Source organism: Lucilia cuprina, chromosome 5, assembly GCF_022045245.1.
Source record: "Lucilia cuprina isolate Lc7/37 chromosome 5, ASM2204524v1, whole genome shotgun sequence".
NCBI classification, from domain to species: Eukaryota; Metazoa; Arthropoda; class Insecta; order Diptera; family Calliphoridae; genus Lucilia; species Lucilia cuprina.
In genome coordinates, this window is record NC_060953.1 from 17718243 (window position 1) to 17744335 (window position 26093).

The following is a 26093-nucleotide window of genomic DNA, read 5'->3' on the forward strand; positions in this document are numbered from 1 at the left end:
TTCAGTTCTAGTTCAGTTCTAGTTCAGTTCAGTTCTAGTTCAGTTCTAGTTCAGTTTTAGTTCAGTTCTAGTTCAGTTCTAGTTCAGTTCTAGTTCAGTTCTAGTTCAATTATAGTCTTGAACCAGTACTAATCTACAACACTAGTACTGTTCTACATCACGCGACCAATCATTATTCGTCCTTGCATCCCACCTTTGTTGGGTTAACTTCACAGTAGTTTGCTTTATTATTATGTACAAGTGAGTTATGCCCAAATATTCATTTCACTAAGAAATTCTTAAAAAGTTTTCACTTTAAAACATTAATTACATTTTATTTCTTAAAAATCCAACCAATAAATCCCTAAAATACTCTATTATAAAATCTGGCAACTATGCATAAAATGCCATTCCATTAAAAAAATGTTATCAGAGCTTCCAGGTGTTAGAATGTTAAGAGAATGAAAGCGTTAAAAATAGAACACAACAAACTCTCTTAAACAACAAAAAGCTTGCTGATAAGAAAGCTTTATTATTAATTGAATTTTCAATACTTCTCAAACTTTATATTCATTTTATTTAAAATAGAGTGTGTGTGTGTGTTTGGGACTACACACAAACCCGTAAAAACACTTGACAAACACTTTAACGGTCGTTATTAATTTAAAAATGATTTAAATGGCAGTTAATTTGAAAAGAAAAAGATTTGTAAAACAATGGAAGCAGGCAGGCCATTTACTTAATTATGTGGGTATTTTAGATGTAGATTAATTTTATGAATCTCTATTTTAAATAAATAACGAGGGAATAGTGTTAAGTAATTGTATTCATACGGATTGTTCTTTGTTTAATATGTTTTTTTGTTATTAAATTAAATAATAAACAATTTAATGGTGTCAACATCATCATCATCATCCGCACACAATTTGTTGCTCTAGTATAATTGAATTTTTCATAAGTTATTTTGTTGTTGTTCTTTAATTTAATAAGGAAATAAATCATTTTCATTTAATAATTCATTCACTTTCTTTTGATCAACAGAGTTGTATTTGTAGTTACAACAGTTGTTAAGAAGTATGTCGATACGCAATGTAAATAATTCTTAATAAGATTTAAAAATTTATTTATTATGCATAAATATTTTCTATAGGAATATATGAGATTAGCATTATATTTTTAAAGCTTCAAACTAAATTGTTTCTTTCATATATTAGTTCAATATTGATGTCATTTAAGATTACGAGATTGTAAAATTGTACCAATATTGTTTCTTTAACATAGAACGTATATGTACCTCCCTAATGTTTTAAGAAAAGGGATGTTTTGCTCAATTTTAATTCTTTGCATCCTTCAGCTTTGAAGTGTATATATGTATATGTATGTCTAATCTATTTTTAGAAATGTCTATAAACTTCTAAACAATTTATCGATTAACAAGTTATACTTGAGAAGGTCACCCCTTTGTGTCCTTTGAAAAATAGACAGATTAATGACTTTCAACAGCTAAACTTTTTAAATAAAAACTGATTATTTAACTATAATTATTTGCATTCTATAATACATACTTCAATTTTAGTTCCTAATAACTTCTAAAAAAAGAACATACAATTTACTTCCTGAGAATGACTTTTAGATGTAATGAATCAAATAAAAAGGAACTCCAATGACTGTGTTAAAATCATCACTTCTTTAGGTCTTATTCGTTCTTTGGATGTTCTTTTTTTGCTGGGTATATGCATACACATATTCACAAATATTTACATATTTCTATTTATCTATCACTCCATCTATCTATCTATCTATCTATCTATCTATCTATCTATCTATCTATCTATCTATCTATCTATCTATCTATCTATCTATCTATCTATCTATCTATCTATCTATCTATCTATCTATCTATCTATCTATCTATCTATCTATCTATCTATCTATCTATCTATCTATCTATCTATCTATCTATCTATCTATCTATCTATCTATCTATCTATCTATCTATCTATCTATCTATCTATCTATCTATCTATCTATCTACCTATCTATCTATCTATCTATCTATCTATCTATCTATCTATCTATCTATCTATCTATCTATCTATCTATCTATCTATCTATCTATCTATCTATCTATCTATCTATCTATCTATTATACATTTGTTACTCCTCATATTCCCTTTATTCCCCTAAGTTATATGTGAGTTTTATCAATATAAGGGAAAATTATTCATTTAATTACGTTAAAAATTTAAAACGATTTATATGTTACATTTGTTATTTGCTGCAAAAAAATCTACAATATTTCAAATATTATTCACTACTAAAAACAATCTGAAGAGGAAAGTACATAAACAAAAGAAAAATAAAATATTTGTTTCAATCAAGAAATGAGAAAACACCTGTTAATTACAAAAATAAACAATAAATTTAGAAAAAAAAAATATATTTGTCTAATAATTTGGCGAATAACTAAGTGCTATAAGTCATAAAATAAAAAAAATATTTGATGATTTTAGAGCAATATAATAAATATAACCTCTAAAGCTTAAATAATTAAAATTTTGTATTTCTGAAAATGTTAAAAAAATAATGTGTTATAAAAGTAACAACGCTATGTTGCCAAACAGAAAGATGCGTTGTCTAATTTTTATGTATTCTCTTATCATTGTCTTAATAACAAATTAAAAGTAATATTTATTACTTCAAAATTCTATAATATATTCATTGATCTTCACATCTATCACACCTTTCAGAGCATTCATTATTTGCCTGACCGCCCTCAACAGAAAAATATAAATCAATCAAATTCTAAACGAATTTGCAATTAATTACTTTAGATTAAAGATAATATTTGAAATATTAAAGTATTTGCTGTTTTATTGATTAAAATTGGAATAAAAAACAATTAATCAAGGTCATGTTAATTGTTAATCAAATTTCAAACAATGTTTTTTGTTCTAATCAAGGTTATATTTAAATTTAAAGTAATAATAAAATTAAGTGTATTTGTTTTAGTAAAAGAAGAACGTAAAAAACACAATTTTAAATATCGATAATATTGGTATTTTTATATTATGAATTAATTATTTTAATAAAATTTTTCTATGTTAACACATGTATGTTTGACATCACTGTTTTCTACCTGTCAGACACATCACCTTTTTGTTTGACACTCTGCCAACTACTTGGCAGCACTTTCTTGTAATTACATTTACGGAAGTTTGTTTTATATAATGTATCCAATTTTCAAGTTAGGCGTTAATCAAATTTTGGACATTTAAGAATATATTGTTTTAAAACATACAATTGTTTAATTATAAATTAAATAACAATATTATCAAATTTACTTGACATAAGCTTTTTTCTTATTCATTTCATTTCTTATCATTGTATTTTTGAGAATTGTTGTAAATTCCTTATAAGTCATTATGATTAAGCACATAATATTTGGGACAATAGAACTTTAAGATAAAATATATAGTTAAAGAAATTACGTAGTTTTATAACAGGTCTGGATAATTCACATAACGTAATTGGGCTTTCTCTAATGAACTAAGTAATTTCAAGAAACAATTAGTTTTAATAAAGTATTTCAGACTATTCTTCAGATCTTCTATACAATATTATAATTCAAAAATAGTTTAACTGTCACTTTAAGCCAATGTGTTATATGTTAAATTTTTGAGAATATTTTGGAATCTTTAGACTTATTATATGTTAGATATCTTATTATATTGTATAATACTTACAGATTTTTTAACAGGAACTAAGTATTAAGTCTGCAATGAAAAGATAATTAAGAAATATTTAATTAGTTAAGATTAAATGAAAATTTTCTTTTATAAAGCTATAAAGCTCCCAACTCCAGGAATTTGGAAGCAAGACAACAAAAAGAATTTGAACAGAACATGCCGAATAGAAATATTCGAATAATAAACAATTAAATCCTGTACACCACATCGATATACAAGTGTCAAGGAATGTATAAAAAAGTGCACCTGCACGGAGACACGGGAATTAAATTGTCAGCATATCTTTTGAAAATAATCTTAATTAAACCATATGGCTGCTATTACAGAACATATAGTAAGTTGTACATTTTTACTCAATATCGGCCAAAAGAAGTGCAGAGGTCTGTACCAGAGATACAAGCTGATGCAAAATGATCGGCGGCGGCGGCGTAATTATTTTATGTCGGCGGCGGCTAAATTTAACCTTTTCTTCAGAAATTGACCTTATAAGCGTTTATTATATTGAAAAATCTCTGTATAATAGTCTGTTATATAGAAACTTGTCTCTATATAAGTTTTTTCTACAGAAAAATGAAAATTTATAGTAGTTTTCACAATTTTAATATTAGCACAATATTGTGTGCATGTGTGATTCTAATCTTTATCAGCGGCTACATTTAAGCCGGCTTAGCTTTTGAGCCGAAAGAAGACGGCGGCGGCGCGGCTTGAAAAATATTACCGGCGGCCAGCCGCCGCCGATTTTAGCCGTTTTGGCTTGTATCTCTGGTCGGTACACTACATCACGATTGGTCCAGGAATGCTGTATATTCATCGGTAGTACTAGTATGGGTACGGGGATTATACAATTAGCAATAGTGTTTTTGATGAACTAAAAAACAGACGCCTAACTGTCAGAAATATATATATATCTGTAGAAGTTTTGTAAAAGTATGTAAGACCCAAGGCGCTCTGGACACTGTTTGGGCGAAGATTGAACAGCGTTGTTGTTAATGAACTGGCAAGGACAGGTGACTAAATTTCAGATATGGATATTAATTACTTTCGTGAATTTCCTTTAAATCTTGTATTGATGATGAGGAAGAAGAAAAATAATGAATCGAAGCTCTTCTATGCCATTATTCTGCATAAGGAGATATTAATTGTAAATTCAAGGGCAAAGATTCTATGACTTGTAAAAATTATACTGAAATGTAGTTTGCATAGCATCTTTCCCTATATAATTCTTAACTTCTGGTATCAAAATAAAGTTGTGAATATGATTTTTCCGACTTTCGGAATGATTTTCTGAAAAGCGTCTTATTTGAGTTAGAACGTGGTTATTCAGATGACAAATATTTCACGATCATACTGTTGCTTAGGTATAAGTAGCTTGTAGTTTTTGGGCGAATTAGTCAAAAAGAGTAATAGACATCAGTCGTTATCCGAAATGTCAGAAATGTTCTCATGTTATGAGCCATTGATCCTGGATAGAGAATAATCATCAAGTGAAGCCAACACCTGCAGCATAATAGATATAAAATGCAATCGAAATGACAACAAACGGTGGATGTCAAAATGATAAATGGGAGGACTTTAAATTTTATACCCATTCGTTTAAGCAACGGCACTTTACTATCGGTTTTTCCCTCTACGTAAGATAGCCATTAACGAATCTTCTTCAGTTATGTATTTATGGGCATCGGACTACTCGTGGAATAATAATAACAGCAGAATATGTTTCTGTTAAATTATCGGACTATAATTCTATGGGTGATCCTCTTAGCATTAAAAATCCCATGTAGATGTATTGGAAAAGGTGTAAAACAAAGATTGGTAATTTTTTTTAATCCATTAGTTATTTTTAAAATATTTTTTATAAAAATATCCATTTAAATTGTAAAATTAACTCTGAAAGAACAGTTCGATCGGTATAAAGAATTTTTCCATTAAGTAGGCTAATAATAACCTTAATCTTTATTCTGTTGATCTCTGAAGTAAGATTTCATTGTTGTAAAGTTTATTCTTAGAATTGTGTGTAAAATATATTTTCAAAAACTCGTGTTATTAACGTAGCCAGTTTAGTCTGGTGATAACACCAATAAAATGCAGTTCAATTCAATATAATAATTATCATTAAAACACTCTTATCGAAAGCTTTAATATACAAAGGCGTTACAAGGGGATCGTCCGAGTAAATCTGATATTGTTATGCAAATGTATTTTTTTTAAATATTATAATAAACAGTAGAAATTTTATAAATTTTAGAGTGTTTTCATCTCAGTACTAAAGTTTCAAATGAAAGTAATGTTAATTATTCAAAATACATTATTTTTAAAAAATAAATCATTTGTTCCGGGACAATTTTATAAATACTTTGTTTAAAAATTTTTTAAATAATTATTTTGTATTTTCTCTTTTTTGGCACAAATTCAGTGCCCATCATAATGTGAAGAAAATAAAAGTTCTTATTTTTAGTAAACAAATGAAATTGTTCTATATATGCAGATGAAGGTGAACTTGACAGTATATGCCTCCAATATCTCCTCTATTTATAAATAATAAACACTGATAAACTTTCAGTAACCTTGGACCAAAAATATTATTTATTTGTTTTGTTTTCTTCTCGTATTCTTCCAGTGTATAGATGAACAAACATTTGAGAAATTATGATGATTGATGTATTTTAATTTATTAACGAAAGTTGTTGTTTTTTCTTAAATAATAATTTAAATTTAAGAATTCATTGTCTATCATGCTATTCAATTTACTTTCAAAAATTCGATTCAACCATTAAAACGGTTTTCTTTACCTATTTTCAATTGCATACACATTACCATCTCTGTTATAGAAATGTTATGGAAAATCTTAAACGATTAACTTAGTTGTTATAACTAATTTAATCTAATTAATTTTTATCAAAATGTTTACTATTCAGGGTGCTCAGTTATAACAACTAAAATTCTGCAGACATTTTATAATTTAATTGATTTTCTTTTTCTAAAAATCTTTATCAGTCCATTTTTATATAAAAACTGTCAATATATCGGTTACCGATTAATATAAACAGACATTGAGAACACGGGGTTTTGAAGTTCCTAAGATATTGTGATAGTTTTGATGGAGGTTTTGCAAATTGTTATTTCCTTTTTCTGTCAAATTGAACACCCTAAGTTGTAGTACAAGAAGAAGAAGCAAAATCAAGTCAAGTATTATCAACAAGAAAACTTATCAATGCATTTATTTATGACTAACGGTAATCACATGAAATAGTATTGGAAATAAATAAAGGGGTTCAAAAAAAGTAACGGTGTTAGAATCGACTAATTTTTGAGTCTTTAATAGCATTTTGAAATGAAGTCTAATATGGGATTTAGGGCAAGTGCATGAGGGAAGGAGGTGAAAATATGAAATTTCTCCCAAATTGGTGGAGCTGGATCTGCGTCTGTAGAATACAATCTTTAGATTGATAAACGTGCTAGTTCACTATACGTGAACAATCAGGTCAAGACGAACAGACTTTGTTTTGATCAGACCACTGCACTCACCAGATGTTGTACATATTATACAGTATTAGATCCAACCTATGGCCGTGAAAAATCCCACTAGGCTTAGAGCCATATATCTCTCCTGGGTTAGATATAAAGTAACTGCCAGGAAAACGGTTTCTTTTAAAGGCTAGAGCAAGGCATTCGCATCATTTTCCCTGTCTTTGCAACGGCTAACTGCTATCAACCTTGGTTTAACTGCTATCAACCTAGATATATCTCTCCTACTTCGGTTTATAAGGTGTCTTGTACGTTTCTCTTTAAAGGAGGGCCACAATAACATGCACCCTTTACATATGCCTAGGTTATTCCTTTTGAAGAAAGAATCTGAGGAGACTACTGTTGATTAAACCTAACAGAGTTGCTACTGAAATACGTGGATATATTAAGAACAGATCTCCTTTTGTTCATCTGCCTCTTCACAGAGGACACTGGAACTAGCACCGCTGTTAATTTTAAAACCATCTGTAAAGACACTGGTAAGTTACCCTTACTCCATTCGTTCTTGAAACGAACTCTGACTTTAAAAACTCTGACAAAGTCCCTGTTGGGGGTAATATAATCGGATGATTCGTTCAAGATTGGAGGTAATGAGCTTAGCGTGTCCATTTATATCCATATATCTTGATCTTCAAAATCCAAATGAGTTAAGACTCAAAGCGTTGGAAGCAGATATGGCCAAAGCTTTTGAAGGACTAGTTCGTAGAGCATGTTATTCATATGCATGCTGATCTCCGAACGATATCTCAGGAGAGCTTTTATTCCTGATATTACATTCCTTAGAAACACTAAAAATAATAAGGAACTATGACCAAGACATTGGACGATAATTCCTTTCGTAGATCGCTATTTTCGATATGTTTTTTCACCAACATTTTCCATTAAAGGGAGCCTGGCCTAGGTGTATTTTATCGAATCTGAAGTTCCTGTGAATACATATTTCCAGTAGTACAAACACATTTAACACACAATGAATCATATTCGATTGATTCATTAAATGAAAAGAAATCTTTTTTAATTTAAAAACAGCTGATTATTGATGAATGTATGTAAGTAATTTAAGTTCTTATTATTAAGAAAAGTTAAGGTTTATATTTAAATAAAGAACAATTAAATGAACAACGAAGTTTCCATCACTAGTTTGATTGATTTCGCATTTTCTAAATGTCATTGATTATGATGTCCGATAAGACCTATTACCAGCAAACCGTAAACGATAACAAATAATGAACACAAGTAGTATGTACTTAAATATCTCAGCTATGTCAAGTTGTTTTTAATAAATAAAGTTAAAACTAATAATTTGTTTACACTTGATAATACAATTAAGAACTTTCTAATCTATATAAGACGACATATGAACCGTGCATTCACATATTGTGTGAAATTGTTAGAAGGAAAAACACTAGAATAGAAAAATATTAACATTTAAATTAAATAAATGACATATTTCAGAAAAAAAACTAAATTTGATTAATTTAAATATATAGACTTTTTAATAAAGAATCTGTCAAATAAACTATTGATTGCAAAATGGTTCCAAAGTTGAATGATTTGACGTCAATTATGAATAAAATTAAATAAAATATGTCTCGTCAGTGTAAGATTGTTGTAAACAAATTGATTATTATTATTTTTTTTGTTTGTAATATGACTGCGATAGGACGTGCCTTCTTTTCTAATACGTGTCAATTTGTATGTCATTCAATGTTATTTTATTGCAAATTGTTGAAGCCATTTTTCTAAGAAGGGAGAGGGAGAGAGATTTCGCGTACTTTTTGTAACGAAATAGCGAAAAGTAGTATTTTGAAAACTATTAACATAAAGTAGATGCTTTCAGGTTTTTACTCTGATACATAAATCTTGGGTTCGATTCCCTCAGAGAAGGGGGTATAGGAGCGCAAGATATCTTAATTGACACTAAAGTGTTGGAATATATATACAAACATTCGGCAACACTCGTTGTATATCTATCTATCTATCTATCTATCTATCTATCTATCTATCTATCTATCTATCTATCTATCTATCTATCTATCTATCTATCTATCTATCTATCTATCTATCTATCTATCTATCTATCTATCTATCTATCTATCTATCTATCTATCTATCTATCTATCTATCTATCTATCTATCTATCTATCTATCTATCTATCTATCTATCTATCTATCTATCTATCTATCTATCTATCTATCTATCTATCTATCTATCTAGAAAGTACAATTTTGGTACTTTTTCTATAGTATTAGCAGTTCTGCTTTTTCATCACATTTCTTAATTGCTTTATTATTACGGACAAGTTCATGATCGATAGGCTTTCTTTTTCCACTAAATTGTGTTGCACTGATTGGTTTTAATTAATTTTTTAAATTGATTTATTTGTACCAAAAAGGGGCGTTGTCTCTACAATGAAATGGCATTTCAACAATTAAAATTCAAAACAATTTAATTGTTGTAAAGTGTTGTTACTTGTTTAGGAGGAATAAAAAGAAATGTTTTGAATTTGTAAAAGAAAATATTGCCTTGATTTTATTATTTATTGATTGCTACGAACACAATAAATATAACATTTAACAGGTAAATTATTAGCCTTAACGTTAAGATAAATTGGTACTTCATGTGTACTTTTTCCGATATTTCAGAAAAATTACCTAACAATTGACGTGGAAAATATATATTTTTCTTGTTTTCCAAAATTTTATATTAATAACAGTTTATTTTCCTTATCAAATTCGAAGCAATCAAAGTCTAGCTTATGAAATGACGCAAAGACCCAACACATGGAATAATTTATTTTGATTTAAAAAAAAAATCGTAAAAATATAATTTGTTTATTTTAATAAATTTTATTAAAAAAACAACTCTACGAGGGTCACATTAAAAGTTTTCTTTAAATAATTAACAAAATATACTTTATTTAAAAAGTGAAGTCCAGGTCAGTCAGGGTAAAATTGACCTTTAACCTCTTTCGAGGCAAAGAGAATTCGAAATTGTTTTGAGCGTAACACTCAAAATTAACACATGAAGAAAATGCGCATTTTGATCTTAGACCAATTTAAAATCGGAGGAGAAATCATTATTAACCACAGTATTAAAGACTTTGTTATAAAGCTTTATTGGAAAATCATTTAAATTACACAAACTGCTAAAACTTTTTTAAATTCCAACAGTACTGTACATGCACTTTTTCAACATATTAATGAATTAAACAAGAAGTCAATAATTTTAAAAATGTTTAATTCAGACATTCTTTTTCAAAAATTTAAAATTAAAATGACATATATATTCTATAACTTTCGTAGAGTGACGTTATACTTACGAACAGTTTATAATTGAATTCAATTAATGTCTTTAAAATTAATAATAAATGTTTGATTATAGTTAAATTAAATCAACACTTTCGAATAACATAAATTTAACTGAAATAAATTTGAAAATATTCCTAATTTTTATTGTTTTTTTTTTATTACTTGCAGCAGCACTTGCTGATCATTTAATGAAATTTGTTTGATATTGACCCCCAAAAACAATGAACTGCGACAAATACTGAAAGTTAAATTAAACGAAAGTAAAAATGATATTTTATTTAATAAAAAAAAATACAACAAATAAATCGCTAAATGAAATAAATTGTGTCAAAAATTTGGAAGCACAAAATCACTTATTTATGAGTTTGAAAATGTTCACTTATTGTTCCTTAACAAAAATACAACAATAATAAAACTTGTGATAAATGATCATTTAATAAATAAATTTATTGCGTGTTAATATGAAAACAATTCTCGTTTTCTTTTTTTTTTGTTCTTCAAACAAGTTTACTTCGTCGCATCAAAAATTTTTTTTCAAACATTTATTTCATTTCAAAATTTTTATTTTAATTATTGTCAATACTCCTGCGGAAGTTTTTGTTTTCTTGTGAACACAAAATACTTGTTTAATTTCATATGAAATAAATGATTATTGAAATTAAAACTGATGATAAAAACAAGTAAGAATGTTATAGTCGGTCAAGCCCGACCATATAATACCCTACACCACAGTGTATTTCGCGGAATAATTAGTTTCCTTCTAAGTTTTTAATTAATTATTTTTTTAAAGTTAAGAAGTACTTAAGCCCTCCCGCCACGCTACGGCTTATTCCAAGGGAGAGTAAATATGTTATTTCACTTATTCGATGTCTGTAAAAAAATATATTTAAGGTTAAATATAAAATTTGAGCAATTATTAAACTTTATCGTTTCTAAGTCATCAAGGCTAGTATAAAACTTGGTTTGGCAGGTTTTTGTCCAGATACGAGTGTATTAAACACAATTATGAACTTAAATTGAAAATGTTCACTTATTGTTCCTTAACAAAAATACAACAATAATAAAACTTGTGATAAATGATCATTTAAATAAATAAATTTATTGCGTGTTAATATGAAAACAATTCTCGTTTTCTTTTTTTTTTGTTCTTCAAACAAGTTTACTTCGTCGCATCAAAATTTTTTTTCAAACATTTATTTCATTTCAAAATTTTTATTTTAATTATTGTCAATACTCCTGCGGAAGTTTTTGTTTTCTTGTGAACACAAAATACTTGTTTAATTTCATATGAAATAAATGATTATTGAAATTAAAACTGATGATAAAAACAAGTAAGAATGTTATAGTCGGTCAAGCCCGACCATATAATACCCTACACCACAGTGTATTTCGCGGAATAATTAGTTTCCTTCTAAGTTTTTAATTAATTATTTTTTTAAAGTTAAGAAGTACTTAAGCCCTCCCGCCACGCTACGGCTTATTCCAAGGGAGAGTAAATATGTTATTTCACTTATTCGATGTCTGTAAAAAAATATATTTAAGGTTAAATATAAAATTTGAGCAATTATTAAACTTTATCGTTTCTAAGTCATCAAGGCTAGTATAAAACTTGGTTTGGCAGGTTTTTGTCCAGATACGAGTGTATTAAACACAATTATGAACTTAAAAGCCCTATTCGGCGGGTTCAGTTGTATGGGGGCTAGGTTAAATAATGGACCGATGTAAACCATTTTCAACAGGCTTCGTCTCTGGTACAATATAAGATCGAGTGCCAAATTTTATTGAATTATCTTTAAAATTGCGACCTGTAGTTTGATTACAAGTTTTAAAAGCCCTATTCGAGGGGTTCAGTTGTATGGGGGCTAGGTGAAATAATGGACCGATGTTAACCATTTTCAATAGGCTTCGTCTACGATACCATAAAAGATCATGTGCCAAATTTCATTGAATTATCTCCAAAATTGCGATCTGTAGTTTGATTACAAGGTTTACAAGCCCTATTCGGGGGTTCAGTTGTATGGGGGCTAGGTGAAATAATAGACCGATCTTAACCATTTTCAATAGGCTTCGTCCCTGGGACAATATAAGATTATGTACCAAATTTCATTGAATTATCTTAAAAATTGCGACCTGTAGTTTGATTACAAGGTTTACATGGACGGACGGACATCGCTAAATCGACTCAGAAAATGATTCTAAGCCGATTGGTATACTTTAAGGTGGGTATAGGACCAATATTATTGTGCGTTACAAACATCAGCACAAACCCAATATACCCTCTCCACTAAAGTGGTGTAGGGTATAACAAAATTTAACATCAAATTAAACCCATTAAACCGCAAATGTTATTTAATGAACAATGAAACTTTTTTCTAAAAAAAAATTGAAGTTCAAGCGTTTTTTATTCACATACTTTTTACTTTAAATCAAGTTGATGGTCGTACATTTATACAGGGTTATCTTTGAATATTGTATGTCTCAGTTGTTGTTTAGATTTCTTAAAAAAAATCAACTTATTTTAACCTTAACGAAAGAGATGTAAATTAGTTAATGTTTAAAGTGGGAAAAACATAATGTTCAGGCATGGAAATCTGAAATTTTGAAATAACACAAACAGCACTTAATTAATTTTTCATTAGTCTACAGTCTATAAATTAGACTACATATGTACTAGACTATAGACTAGACTATAGACTAGACTATAGACTAGACTATAGACTAGACTATAGACTAGACTATAGACTAGACTATAGACTAGACTATAGACTAGACTATAGACTAGACTATAGACTAGACTATAGACTAGACTATAGACTAGACTATAGACTAGACTATAGACTAGACTATAGACTAGACTATAGACTAGACTATAGACTAGACTATAGACTAGACTATAGACTAGACTATAGACTAGACTATAGACTAGACTATAGACTAGACTATAGACTAGACTATAGACTAGACTATAGACTAGACTATAGACTAGACTATAGACTAGACTATAGACTAGACTATAGACTAGACTATAGACTAGACTATAGACTAGACTATAGACTAGACTATAGACTAGACTATAGACTAGACTATAGACTAGACTATAGACTAGACTATAGACTAGACTATAGACTAGACTATAGACTAGACTATAGACTAGACTATAGACTAGACTATAGACTAGACTATAGACTAGACTATAGACTAGACTATAGACTAGACTATAGACTAGACTATAGACTATAGACTAGACTATAGACTAGACTATAGACTAGACTATAGACTAGACTATAGACTAGACTATAGACTAGACTATAGACTAGACTATAGACTAGACTATAGACTAGACTATAGACTAGACTATAGACTAGACTATAGACTAGACTATAGACTAGACTATAGACTAGACTATAGACTAGACTATAGACTAGACTATAGACTAGACTATAGACTAGACTATAGACTAGACTATAGACTAGACTATAGACTAGACTATAGACTAGACTATAGACTAGACTATAGACTAGACTATAGACTAGACTATAGACTAGACTATAGACTAGACTATAGACTAGACTATAGACTAGACTATAGACTAGACTATAGACTAGACTATAGACTAGACTATAGACTAGACTATAGACTAGACTATAGACTAGACTATAGACTAGACTATAGACTAGACTATAGACTAGACTATAGACTAGACTATAGACTAGACTATAGACTAGACTATAGACTAGACTATAGACTAGACTATAGACTAGACTATAGACTAGACTATAGATTAGACTATAGACTAGACTATAGACTAGACTATAGACTAGACTATAGACTGACTATAGACTAGACTATAGACTAGACTATAGACTAGACTATAGACTAGACTATAGACTAGACTATAGACTAGACTATAGACTAGACTATAGACTAGACTATAGACTAGACTATAGACTAGACTATAGACTAGACTATAGACTAGACTATAGACTAGACTATAGACTAAACTATAGACTAGACTATAGACTAGACTATAGACTAGACTATAGACTAGACTATAGACTAGACTATAGACTAGACTATAGACTAGACTATAGACTAGACTATAGACTAGACTATAGACTAGACTATAGACTAGACTATAGACTAGACTATAGACTAGACTATAGACTAGACTATAGACTTGACTAAAGACTAGTAGGCGAAAAAATCATGTCAGAGTGGCAAAGGAGATGGGAAATCTCATCTAAGGGGCGCTGGACCTTTAAACTTATCAGAGCATGGATAAATAGAAGGCGAACTAACTTTCCATAGGACACAATTCCTTATAAGACATGGAATCTACAAGAGCTATATACACCGCTTTGGACATGGACAACTCACCAAGATGCTTAACATGTAACAACAACTACATAGATATGTACATAAATACAATTCTGTTAAATCTTTCAGAAATCATTTACTACTCACAACTTAGTTCTCTTTCGATTTTTATTTATTATACATACATACATATTTTGCTAACAATAAAACATATAAACATACATAGATCAACCTCGACGAACTTAATGCATTTTTTGTGTTGATATTCTTTACAATTTGTCCAAAATTATAAAAAAAAAACATATAATATTAACAGACTCATTATAAAACAATAATAACAATAAACAAGATCCACAGACAAAACAGACAAGTTCTTCCGTATTTCTTTTTGTGATAAAATAAAATGTGTTAAATGATTTTGATTTTTATTCATTTCGCTTTCGTACAACTTAAATAGAATAATAACAACAACAAAATAAAATGCATAAAAATAATGTATGTATGTATTTATGTATGTATGTAATAATAATATTGTTTTCGGAAATCATTAGTTGACAGTTTTTTACACGTGATATATAAATACGTGTTATTTGTTATTGTGGCAAACATATACAGAGTGACATATATAGATTAGATATGCCCCCATTATAAGGGGGCCAGCTAAAGTGAGTTTTAAGTTATGCTAATAATTTTTAATACCATTAATGTTAGATGTCAAAAAACTAACCTAATTTTGCGGTATTTGTTTCCAAATTTCTATATATTTGTTTTTCATAAATTACTGTGGGATTTTCATGATCGGAACTCCCTTAATAATATCTTTCATATAGATTTTATCATTTATTACGGTTGGTTAAGTATACACTTATTTTCCAGATCCTCCCTAATAAAACTGTAAAGCATGCAAATGTCAATGTGCAAAATAAAACAAAAGTGTAATTTTAATTCTAGTTTTATAGTAATGGGCAAATGTATATGGTTGTTATTAATTAATAAGTTAATTAATTAATTACACACATTAAATTAAATTTGACAAGTTTTTAATAGCGATAATAGTTTACGATTAAAAAGTGTAAAATATTTACAGTGTAATAAATTAAAATGACGCCATTATAACGATAATTTTCCAGTATAAATCCAGTATTTGTCAGATTTGTGCAATTTTTCCGTATTCGTAATATTATACATTTTGTCCGATTTGTTTTTACTAAAACCCATACATCTGAAAATGTTTTGTTTTCAATATTTACATATAGAATATATATGTTTTTTTTACTATAAACTTGTCCATGGTCTTCGGTATAGACTGATTTTGACAGTAGTCTGATGAATAGGACTCTGCTATAATCTTGACGAGAGACAAATTAAAGACTATAGATATTTTTACTATAAACTTATCAATAGTATACTATAGCCATTATTATGGATTGATTCTTGTCTATTAACTGATTTGTGGTTTTCACTTTAATATTAACCATACATTTATATACTTGATTAGTCAATACTAACTATAGACTGATCTATAGTTTTGACTGCTCTGGTGTTGGCAGTAGATTGATAAACAGTCTTGATTATAGACTAATCTATAATCCTGACTATAGACTGATATAGTCCTAACAATATCTCCTGATTATAGACTGATCTATAGTTCTGAATATAAACTGTTCTATAATTTTGACTGTAAATGTTGTTGGCTATACACTTATCAAAAGTTTTAAACATAGTCTAGGCTACGGACTTATCTATATACTATATAGATAACTCCGTATATACTATAGACTGATCTGTACTTTGACTGTTGACTGATATATAGTGGTGTTTTTAGTCTGGACTACATACTTATCTATAGTCATGATTATAGTTTAATATAGTTCTAACAATAGATTGATCAGTCTATAGTCCTGACTATAGACTAATAAATACTCCTGACTATACACTACTCTATAGTATAGACTAAACTACAGTTCTCACTATAGACTGATCTATAGTCCTGCCTATAGAATGATATTTGATCCTGACTTACTACTGGCTGATCTGTAATCCTGACTATAAACTAATATATATAGTCCTGACTATAGACTGATCAATAGTCCTGACTATAGACTGATCTATAGTACTGACTATAGACTGATCTATAGTACTGACTATAGACTGATCTATAGTCCTGACTTTAGACTGATCTATAGTCCTGACTATAGACTGATCTATAGTCCTGACTATAGACTGATCTATAGACTGATCTATAGTCCTGACTATAGACTGATCTATAGTCCTGACTATAGACTGATCTATAGACTGATCTATAGTCCTGATTATAGACTGATCTATAGTTCTGACTATAGACTGATCTGCAGTCTTGACTGTAGACTGATCTATAGCAAAGAATACAGAATGATCTATAATATATACAATTGACTGATCTATACTTTTTCATAAAGAATTGACTAATCATACCATAAACTAATATATTTTCCTTACTATTGACTGACGTTTAGTTCTGAGTATAGACTGATCTATAGAACCGACTATAGACTAATCAATAGTCCTGATTATAGACTGATCTATAGTCCTGACTAAAGACTGATGTATAATGCTGAATATAAACTAATATATTTTCCTTTTTATAGTCTTGCCCATAGTCATAACTATAGTCTGACTTATAGTCTTAACTATGCTATGGACTGATTTATGACATTGACTACAGACTGCTTTATTATATTGAATAAGGACTGATCTATTGCACTGACTATATAATGATATATAGTCCTGACTATAGAATGATATATATAGCCTTAATTATAGAATGATATATAGTACTAACTATAGAATGATCTATAGTCCTGATTTAGACAGATCTACTGTCCAGACTATAGAAAAATCTTTAGTCCTGAATATAGAAATGGAATGATCAATAGTTTGAATAATAACTGATCTATGGTTTTAATTGATGTTTGATCTTTTATTTAAACCATAAGCAGATTAATAATTCTGACTATAGACTGATCAGTAATCTTGACAACATATATAATGATTTATAGTTTTCAAAACAGTCTTAACTATAGTGTGATATTTATTACTGACTGATTTAAACTATTAACTAGAGACGGATTTATAGTGTGGATTATAATCTCTATTAACATATACACCCACCATTATATAAATTTCCCGAACTGTAATGGATTTTATATTTATATAACATTACTATTAAAATGCATTGCATGCAATTTCGCACACACACTTTTTTTTGGAATTTATTGCTATAATTTATGAATGTCAATGTGAAGTTAAAATATTCTTTATGGACAATAACTGAATTAAAAAAAATTAAGTGGTCTGATACTATTGATTGTAGGAAATAGTAGTATTTTATGTATTTGGTGTTAATGTCCTTCAGATGCATTATTTGTTTCCTAATATGAATTCCAGTTATATTTAGAATTCGGAAGTAGAGAAAGTAGAATTTTTATAACTACAACCGTAATTAGCTAAGTAATTATAAAACTGAATTAGTTATATCAGTAATGGACATATGTACATATATATACTATTAGGTTAATGATTGGGTGTGAAGTGGAGATATAAATTTAAGTACAATATTGTTAGATATTTGAGATATATTATAAAATACGTGAGAAGAAGGCGAGAAGGACTATGAAAATGTGAAGAAAGTTCTAATAAATATCCATCCCTGGGCTGCAATGTTTGTACAGTTCTGACAGCGAATGTCATTTAAGAATCTGTATCTTGCAACTCGGGTACATTCACCAGATCTGCTGGGATTCGCATTATTTTTGGAGTTTGTTTTTCTTATTATTACATTTACAACTGTTGTGGAAAATGACTCACTGTAATTTTTTTTATTTACGTGTTATTTACAAATTCGTAAATAAAAAAGTGTTTACAAACTTTTTAAAAATACAAAATTGTATCTATGGAATGTACAAAAAAATATTTAATTAAATTGTATAATTAAAATGCATTTGAGTAAAGCAATTTGTTAAAATAAACCTAATAGAAAGTTAAATCTGCATTATTTCACAATCTCTTTCTATCTATCTCACTCTTTCTCATTATATAGGAAAATAATCTTAAGATTAGTTAACTATGATTATAACTTTTTTCTCATAATTTCTCGTACATTTAAAATAATTAATATATTTTTTTTTAACATTAAATTTACAATAAATAGTTTTCCCCACAAAATTCTTTTTAAAATAAATAAAAACCCCCACAATAGTCAAATATTTATTATTATTGTTTATTTACAAGTAATTTTTGTTTTTTTCAGAATAAATTTTCATTTTATCACGAAATGTTAGAAAATTGCATAAAATCAGGTTTAACTTTTAGTTTGTAATACAGTGCAACAATTAAACTTATTTTCATTATTATTATTTTATAATAATAATTATTATTGTTTTTTGTTGTTATTGTATTTTTCAAATACAGATTTTTAATTTGATAGTTGAGTGATTTTCCAATTCAATAAGTTAAAAGTTGGTTTAAAAAATTTTCTTAATTTTCTATTTACTTAGGTGTACGGTGTAAAGTGAATTGTTTTGATATTTATAAATATTTGTTTAATAATAATTAACTTAAGTTTCCTAATTGTAGAATTTGAAGAATGTTTGTTTATTTGTTATTTATTTAATACTAATTAAATAAAGAAACCAAAACTCTTCAACAATTTATAGTTTTTTAGTTTTATATCAATTAATCTTGAGAAAGTTGTTTAATATTCGAAAAGATCAAAGTTGAATTGCGACCTCTTACAATCGATCTACAGTCTTGACTATAGATTGATCTATAATATTGACTATAAACTTACAAGTTTGGCCTGATAGACTATAGTCAAGACAATAGATCAGTAAATAGCTATGACTACAGATTAGTCAAAAGTCATGATAACATATTAATTGATAGTCAATAGTGAAGACTATACGTTAGTCTATAGTTAAGATTATAAGTCTATAACCAAGACTATTGATCAGGTTGTAGCTAAGACTATAGATCAGTTTATAATCAAGACTATGGAGTCAAAACTACAGAGCAATCAATAATCACGACTATAGATCAGTCTATAGTCAAGACTATAAATCAGTCTATAGTAAAGGCTATAGATAAGTCTATAGTCAAGATTATAGGATCAATCTATAGTCAAGACTATAGAGCAGTCTATAGTCAAGACTATAGAGCAGTCTATAGTCAAGACTATAGAGCAGTCTATAGTCAAGACTATAGAGCAGTCTATAGTCAAGACTATAGTCAAGACTATAGAGCAGTCTATAGACAAGACTATAGCGCAGTCTATAATTAAGACTATAGAGCAGTATATATTCAAGACTATAGAGCAGTCTATAGTCAAGACTATAGAGCAGTCTATAGTCAAGACTATAGAGCAGTCTATAGTCAAGACTATATAGCAGTCTATAGTCAAGACTATACAGCAGTCTATAGTCAAGACTATAGAAAATTCTATAGTCAAGACTATAGAGCTGTCTATAGTCAAGACTATAGAGCAGTCTATAGTCAAGATTATAGGATCAAACTATAGTCAAGACTATAGAGCAGTCTATAGTCAAGACTATAGAGCAGTCTATAGTCAAAAATATAGGGCATTCTATAGTCAAAACTATAGAGCGTCTATAGTCAAGACTATAGAGCAGTCTATAGTCAAGACTATAGAGCAGTTTATAGTCAAGATTATAGATCAGTCTATAGTCCAAACTGTGGGTCAGTTTTAACATACAGTCCAGAATATATCAGTTTACAGCCATCTATAGTCTTGGCTGTAAACTGATATATTCTGGACTATACTATACTCAAGACTATAGATCAGTCCATAGTCAAGGCGATAGATCGTTCTATAGGCATAGACTATTTATAGTCTATAGTGAAGACAATAGATCAGTCTATAGCCATGACTATAGATTAGTCAATAGTCTAGACTATAGATTATTTAATTGTCAAGACTAAAGATCACTCTATTTATAGTCAAGACTATTAATAAGTCATAGTCAAGACTATAGATCATTCTATTATTAAGATCAGACTACAGTCAAGAATATAGTTAGGACTATAGATCAATCTATAGTTAATATTAAAGATCAGTATAGAGCCAATTTTCAAAATAACATGATTTTTAAATTGTGAAATAAAACGTTTTAAATATTCATACAGATTATATATTTGTTATTGGAGATCCAAATAACCAAAGGGGAATTACCCTTTGACGAATTCATCGCAATACACGTTTATTTTATTTTCAATTAAAAATTTATTCTCTGGTGTCACGTTTTGTTTTAAATAATAACACCCTACAAGCCATTACAAAGAAAGGATTATCTGGCTAGTCTTAATAATTGAAACCACTAAAGATGTCTTTAGAAAGCCACAGATTTCTTTCTTTCATATACATATATACTTTATGTTAATCTACAGTAAAAATCAAAATTTGAGAAACTTTTTAATGTTAGTATTTTTTTCATAAAAATAGAGTAACTTATTGTCGTCTTTGATAGGAAATTCATTTAATATTTATAAGTCTTGTTTGAAGCCTACGTTTGTAAAAAAATATATATTCAAATTTCAAACTGGAAATTTAGTAACCATAAAAATCACCTGAAAGCTTAAAAGTAATTGCGTAAATGTTATATACTGAAAGTACAAAGTATTGCTGTCACTCTGTAATATATTGACAATGAAATTTTTTTGTAAAAAAAAAAAATATTTATAACTGAATTATAAAAAAAAGTGTCATTTCATTTTTTCAGCTTAATAATTCAAAGAAATTACTTGTGTACTTTACCGTGAATGTTCTTCTTTTTATACACGTTTTATATTATTTATTTGCAAGAAATAAAAACAATAATAATAATAAAAGGTGTAGTCATTAAGACAAAATATTTTTGTTTAATACGATTGAAATCGGAAAAAAAACTTGTTGATTATGAGAAAAGTTGAAAGATATATTAGAGTCTGGTTCCAAGAGAAAATGCAAACAAAATAAGTATACTATTATTAAAGACTAAAGTCAGTCTAGAGTCAAAACTAAAGATCAGTCTAGAGTCAAAGCTATAGATCAATCAATAGTCAAAACTATTCAATCCATTATCAGACTATAGAGCAGTCTATAGTCAAGTCTGTTTAGTAGCCTATCTCAAGAGCTTATATTCAAGACTTTAGATACGTCTATAGTCAACAATATAGATCAGCCAATAGTGAAGACTACAGATCAGCATATAGTTAAGACTATAGATCAGTCTATAGTAAAGACTATAGATCAGTCTATAGTAAAGACTATAGATCAGTCTATAGTAAAGACTATAGATCAGTCAATAGTCAATACTATAAAGCAGTTGATACTTAAGACTATAGAGGAGTCTATTATCATGATTATAGAACATAGTAAGACTATGGAACAGTCTATAGATTATAAATCAATTGATAGTGATGACTCCGCATATTTTTTTTTATATAGGTGAAACCTTACAGCTGAAAACATAGCGCCAGTAATGCCTCAATCGGAAAGCAAATGTTTTATAGAATTTGTGAACCATTCACTGTATGTTTCGGAAAAAACGAAAAGTGTAACGTAGGTGAAACAGCTTAAAGTGACCCCCCGCGAAGTAGTTGTAATTAACGATTCTGCGGAGAACAGGGTTTGAAGTATGGGGTTGTGGTTTAGTACGTAGGTACCACTAGGGTGAAACGTGCATGTTTCTTAGTACGGGCTAAATACATCTATGAAAGATTTCACACCTCCAGCGTAGCAAAAAAATCATTCGATAGTCAAAACTATGGAGCAGCAACAAAGGTCAGTCTATGGTCGAGACTATCGATTAGTCGATAGTCTAAACTATGGAGTAGCATATAGTCCTAACTATAGAGCAGCCTATAGCTAAGAATATAGAGCAGCATATAGTCCATCTATCAATCTATCTATCTATCTATATATCTATCTATCTATCTATCTATCTATCTATCTATCTATCTATCTATCTATCTATCTATCTATCTATCTATCTATCTATCTATCTATCTATCTATTTATCTATCTATCTATCTATCTATCTATCTATCTATCTATCTATCTATCTATCTATCTATCTATCTATCTATCTATCTATCTATCTATCTATCTATTTATCTATCAATCTATCTATCTATCTATCTATCTATCTATCTATCTATCTATCTATCTATCTATCTATCTATCTATCTATCTATCTATCTATCTATCTATCTATCTATCTATCTATCTATCTATCTATCTATCTATCTATCTGTCTATCTGTCTATCTATCTATCTATCTATCTATCTATCTATCTATCTATCTATCTATCTATCTATCTATCTATCTATCTATCTATCTATCTACCTATCTACCTATCTATCTATTTATCTACTTATATTCAAATGTTGAAACGCCCCAAGTCCAATTATTATATTCTTGTTGTTATTATCCTTTTCCCTACGATGTTTTTGTTTAATGAAGTTAAACTTAAGAAATTTTTTTTTTATTAAAGAATATGTTTACTTTTTTTTATTGCAAACCAAAGTTAAATATTAAAACAAATTTATTGAGCTGTTTTATTATTCTATTACAGTTGTAATATAAAAGTTAAATTTATTATTTACTTTTTCTGTAAAGTAATAAAAAAGTTTTTTTTCTCTCATTTTTATAGAGAAAATAAGAAATAATGGAAAAGGAAATAATTTAACGTTTGTTTTCAAGTTAATTTTTTTAATAAACAAAAAAAACGTAATTTAACATTTTTATTAATAAAAAATAGAAATAGTAAAATTTATTGTTAATACAATTCACGTGCAAAATCTGCATAAAAAATTATTTAAATTTTGTATAGGCCGTGATCACATTACCTTGTTTTACCTAAACAATTGCATTTACAATTTATTGTCAATAATTAAACAATATGTAAATATTACATATTTCAATTACAACAATTAATTGACTACAATTTGTAAATAATAACTTAAACTCATGATTTTGATAAAAAGAGTGAAATTTATAAAGGGTAAAGAAGCGATAAAAGTAGAAAAAAATTTACATTAATATAAAAAGATATTTTGTTAGAATAACAATATCAACAAGTTTAACATTCATTGCAAAATGTTTACAAAATCATATAAATCACTATGAAATGTTAGCCTAGTGTTAATTTATTATTATTTTAAGAATTCAGTTTCTCATTGCGATTAAACGTTTTTAAAAGATAATTTTTTATATATTTTCAGCTAAAAAAAATGCATTTATGCAAGTAAATATATAAAAATTATAAATTAAAATGATAACAAGTTATAAAATATGCTTCTTTAAAATTTAAAATGTGTTTAGAATCCAAACGTTTAAAAATAATTGCAATCGAATATTTTAATAAAATGTTTTCTATATTACAGTGATGAATGCTCTATTTCAAAGATCAAAATAAAACTGAGTTATTCTTATGAATAGATTGTTGTATATAAATAGGTTGTAAATTGTATATGTACTTTTTATGATATGCCTAAATGTTTTATTTTATTGTAAGCGTAAACATACTACATATGTATGTAATCAAAATATTTCTTATCATTTATACATTTAAACATATTTTGGTTTTGCTACAATATTTATAAATATTCATTAATAGAAAATAATGAAAAATCATGTAAGTAAATAATTTAATATGTTATTTATTAAAATGTCAATGTACTACTTTGACAGTTTATAGCTTTGTTATTTGATACGAGTAGATTTATTTGTTTATATTTTATAATAATAACAACAATTTGCAATTATTAATTATATTAAAAATAATATATTTTAGTTAAAACAGAGTAAATTGATAAATTTACTCCAGAATTTTTAAGTTTTTAGATGATTTACGATCTGTGAAAGAGAAATAATTTCAGACATGTAATGTTCCTAGCAAATACGCCTTCACCATGCCTTTGCAAAGTAGAACCCTACGCTTATGATACTTTTAGATCTTCGACGTTTTAGACCTTTAACATTTTTCTATGATATAAAAATTTCAAACGATTTAAACACAAATCAGACATTTTTATTTGTAGAGGAAAAATCAGAGTTCGATAAAAACAAAGATGAAAATTTCTGTTGTTTACCACGCGGAAATTTTTAATAAATATAAATATATGTTCATATATATATATAGATTTTATATGTATATGACTACGACTTTCCACATGGTCCATGTTTTTTTTAATATTATGACTTCTTAAATGTATTATAGTAAAAGTTTGTTCTCTAAATTTAGATTGTTTATCTTTTTGGCACCCGCACATTGTTTTCTTGTTCAAGAAAAAAATCTTGTTAAATTATAATTTTATTAAATTAAGTAAATTCTCTTGAACTTGTCCGAAGAACTTTGTTTATGAAAATGAAAACTACACAAGATAAATTATAATTTGAAAATAGTGACAGAGAGAAAAGTTTTACTTTAATTGAATTAAATTTATATTTATTTCTATGCAAGTAAAAGTATTCGTACAGTGGGCGAAATTAATGTAAACATTAAAAAAATAAACAAAAGTTTTTAAACAACTATTAGTTTATAGTTAAGACAATAGTTCCGTGTATAGAGAAATCTATAGTGAAGACTATGTTTAAGTTTATTGTGAAGAATATGAAGATCAGTCTATACATCAGTCAAAACTTTACACCATTCTGTAGTTAAGACTATAGATTAGTCTTAAGTCAACACTATAGAATAGTCAATAGTCAAAACTATAGATCAGTGTGTAGTCAACACATAGAACAGTCTATAGTAAAGACTAGAGATTAGCCTACAGTCAAGACTAGAGATCAGTCTATAGACTGAATAAACAACTATTAGTCTATAGTTAAGACAATAGATCTCTATAGAGAAATCTATAGAGAAGACTATTGTAAAGAATATCAGTCTATATAGCAGTCAAGACTTTAAAGTTTAAACCATTCTGTAGTTAAGACTATAGATCAGTCTATAGTCAACACTATAGAATAGTCTATAGTCAAAACTATAGATCAGTCTGTAGTCAAAACTATAGATCTATCTGTAGTAAACACTATAGAACAGTCTATAGTAAAGACTAGAGATCAGTCTACAGTCAAGACTAGAGATCAGTCTATAGACCATTGAGAAGACTATAGATCATTCTATAGTCAAGACTGTAGAACAGTCTCTAAGCATGACTATATACCAGTC

General features: G+C 28.0%; 1 protein-coding gene across 1 annotated transcript in view; it reads right to left on the reverse strand.

The window, feature by feature from the left end:
* The window catches only part of LOC111677119 (facilitated trehalose transporter Tret1), a 70280-nt gene that overhangs the window by 33698 nt on the left and 10489 nt on the right, over nucleotides 1–26093 (reverse strand). The window contains exon 2 of the mRNA XM_046951681.1: nucleotides 3726–3755. The gene's annotated coding sequence lies outside the window, so the exon portion shown is untranslated. The remainder of the gene's footprint in view (nucleotides 1–3725; nucleotides 3756–26093) is intronic.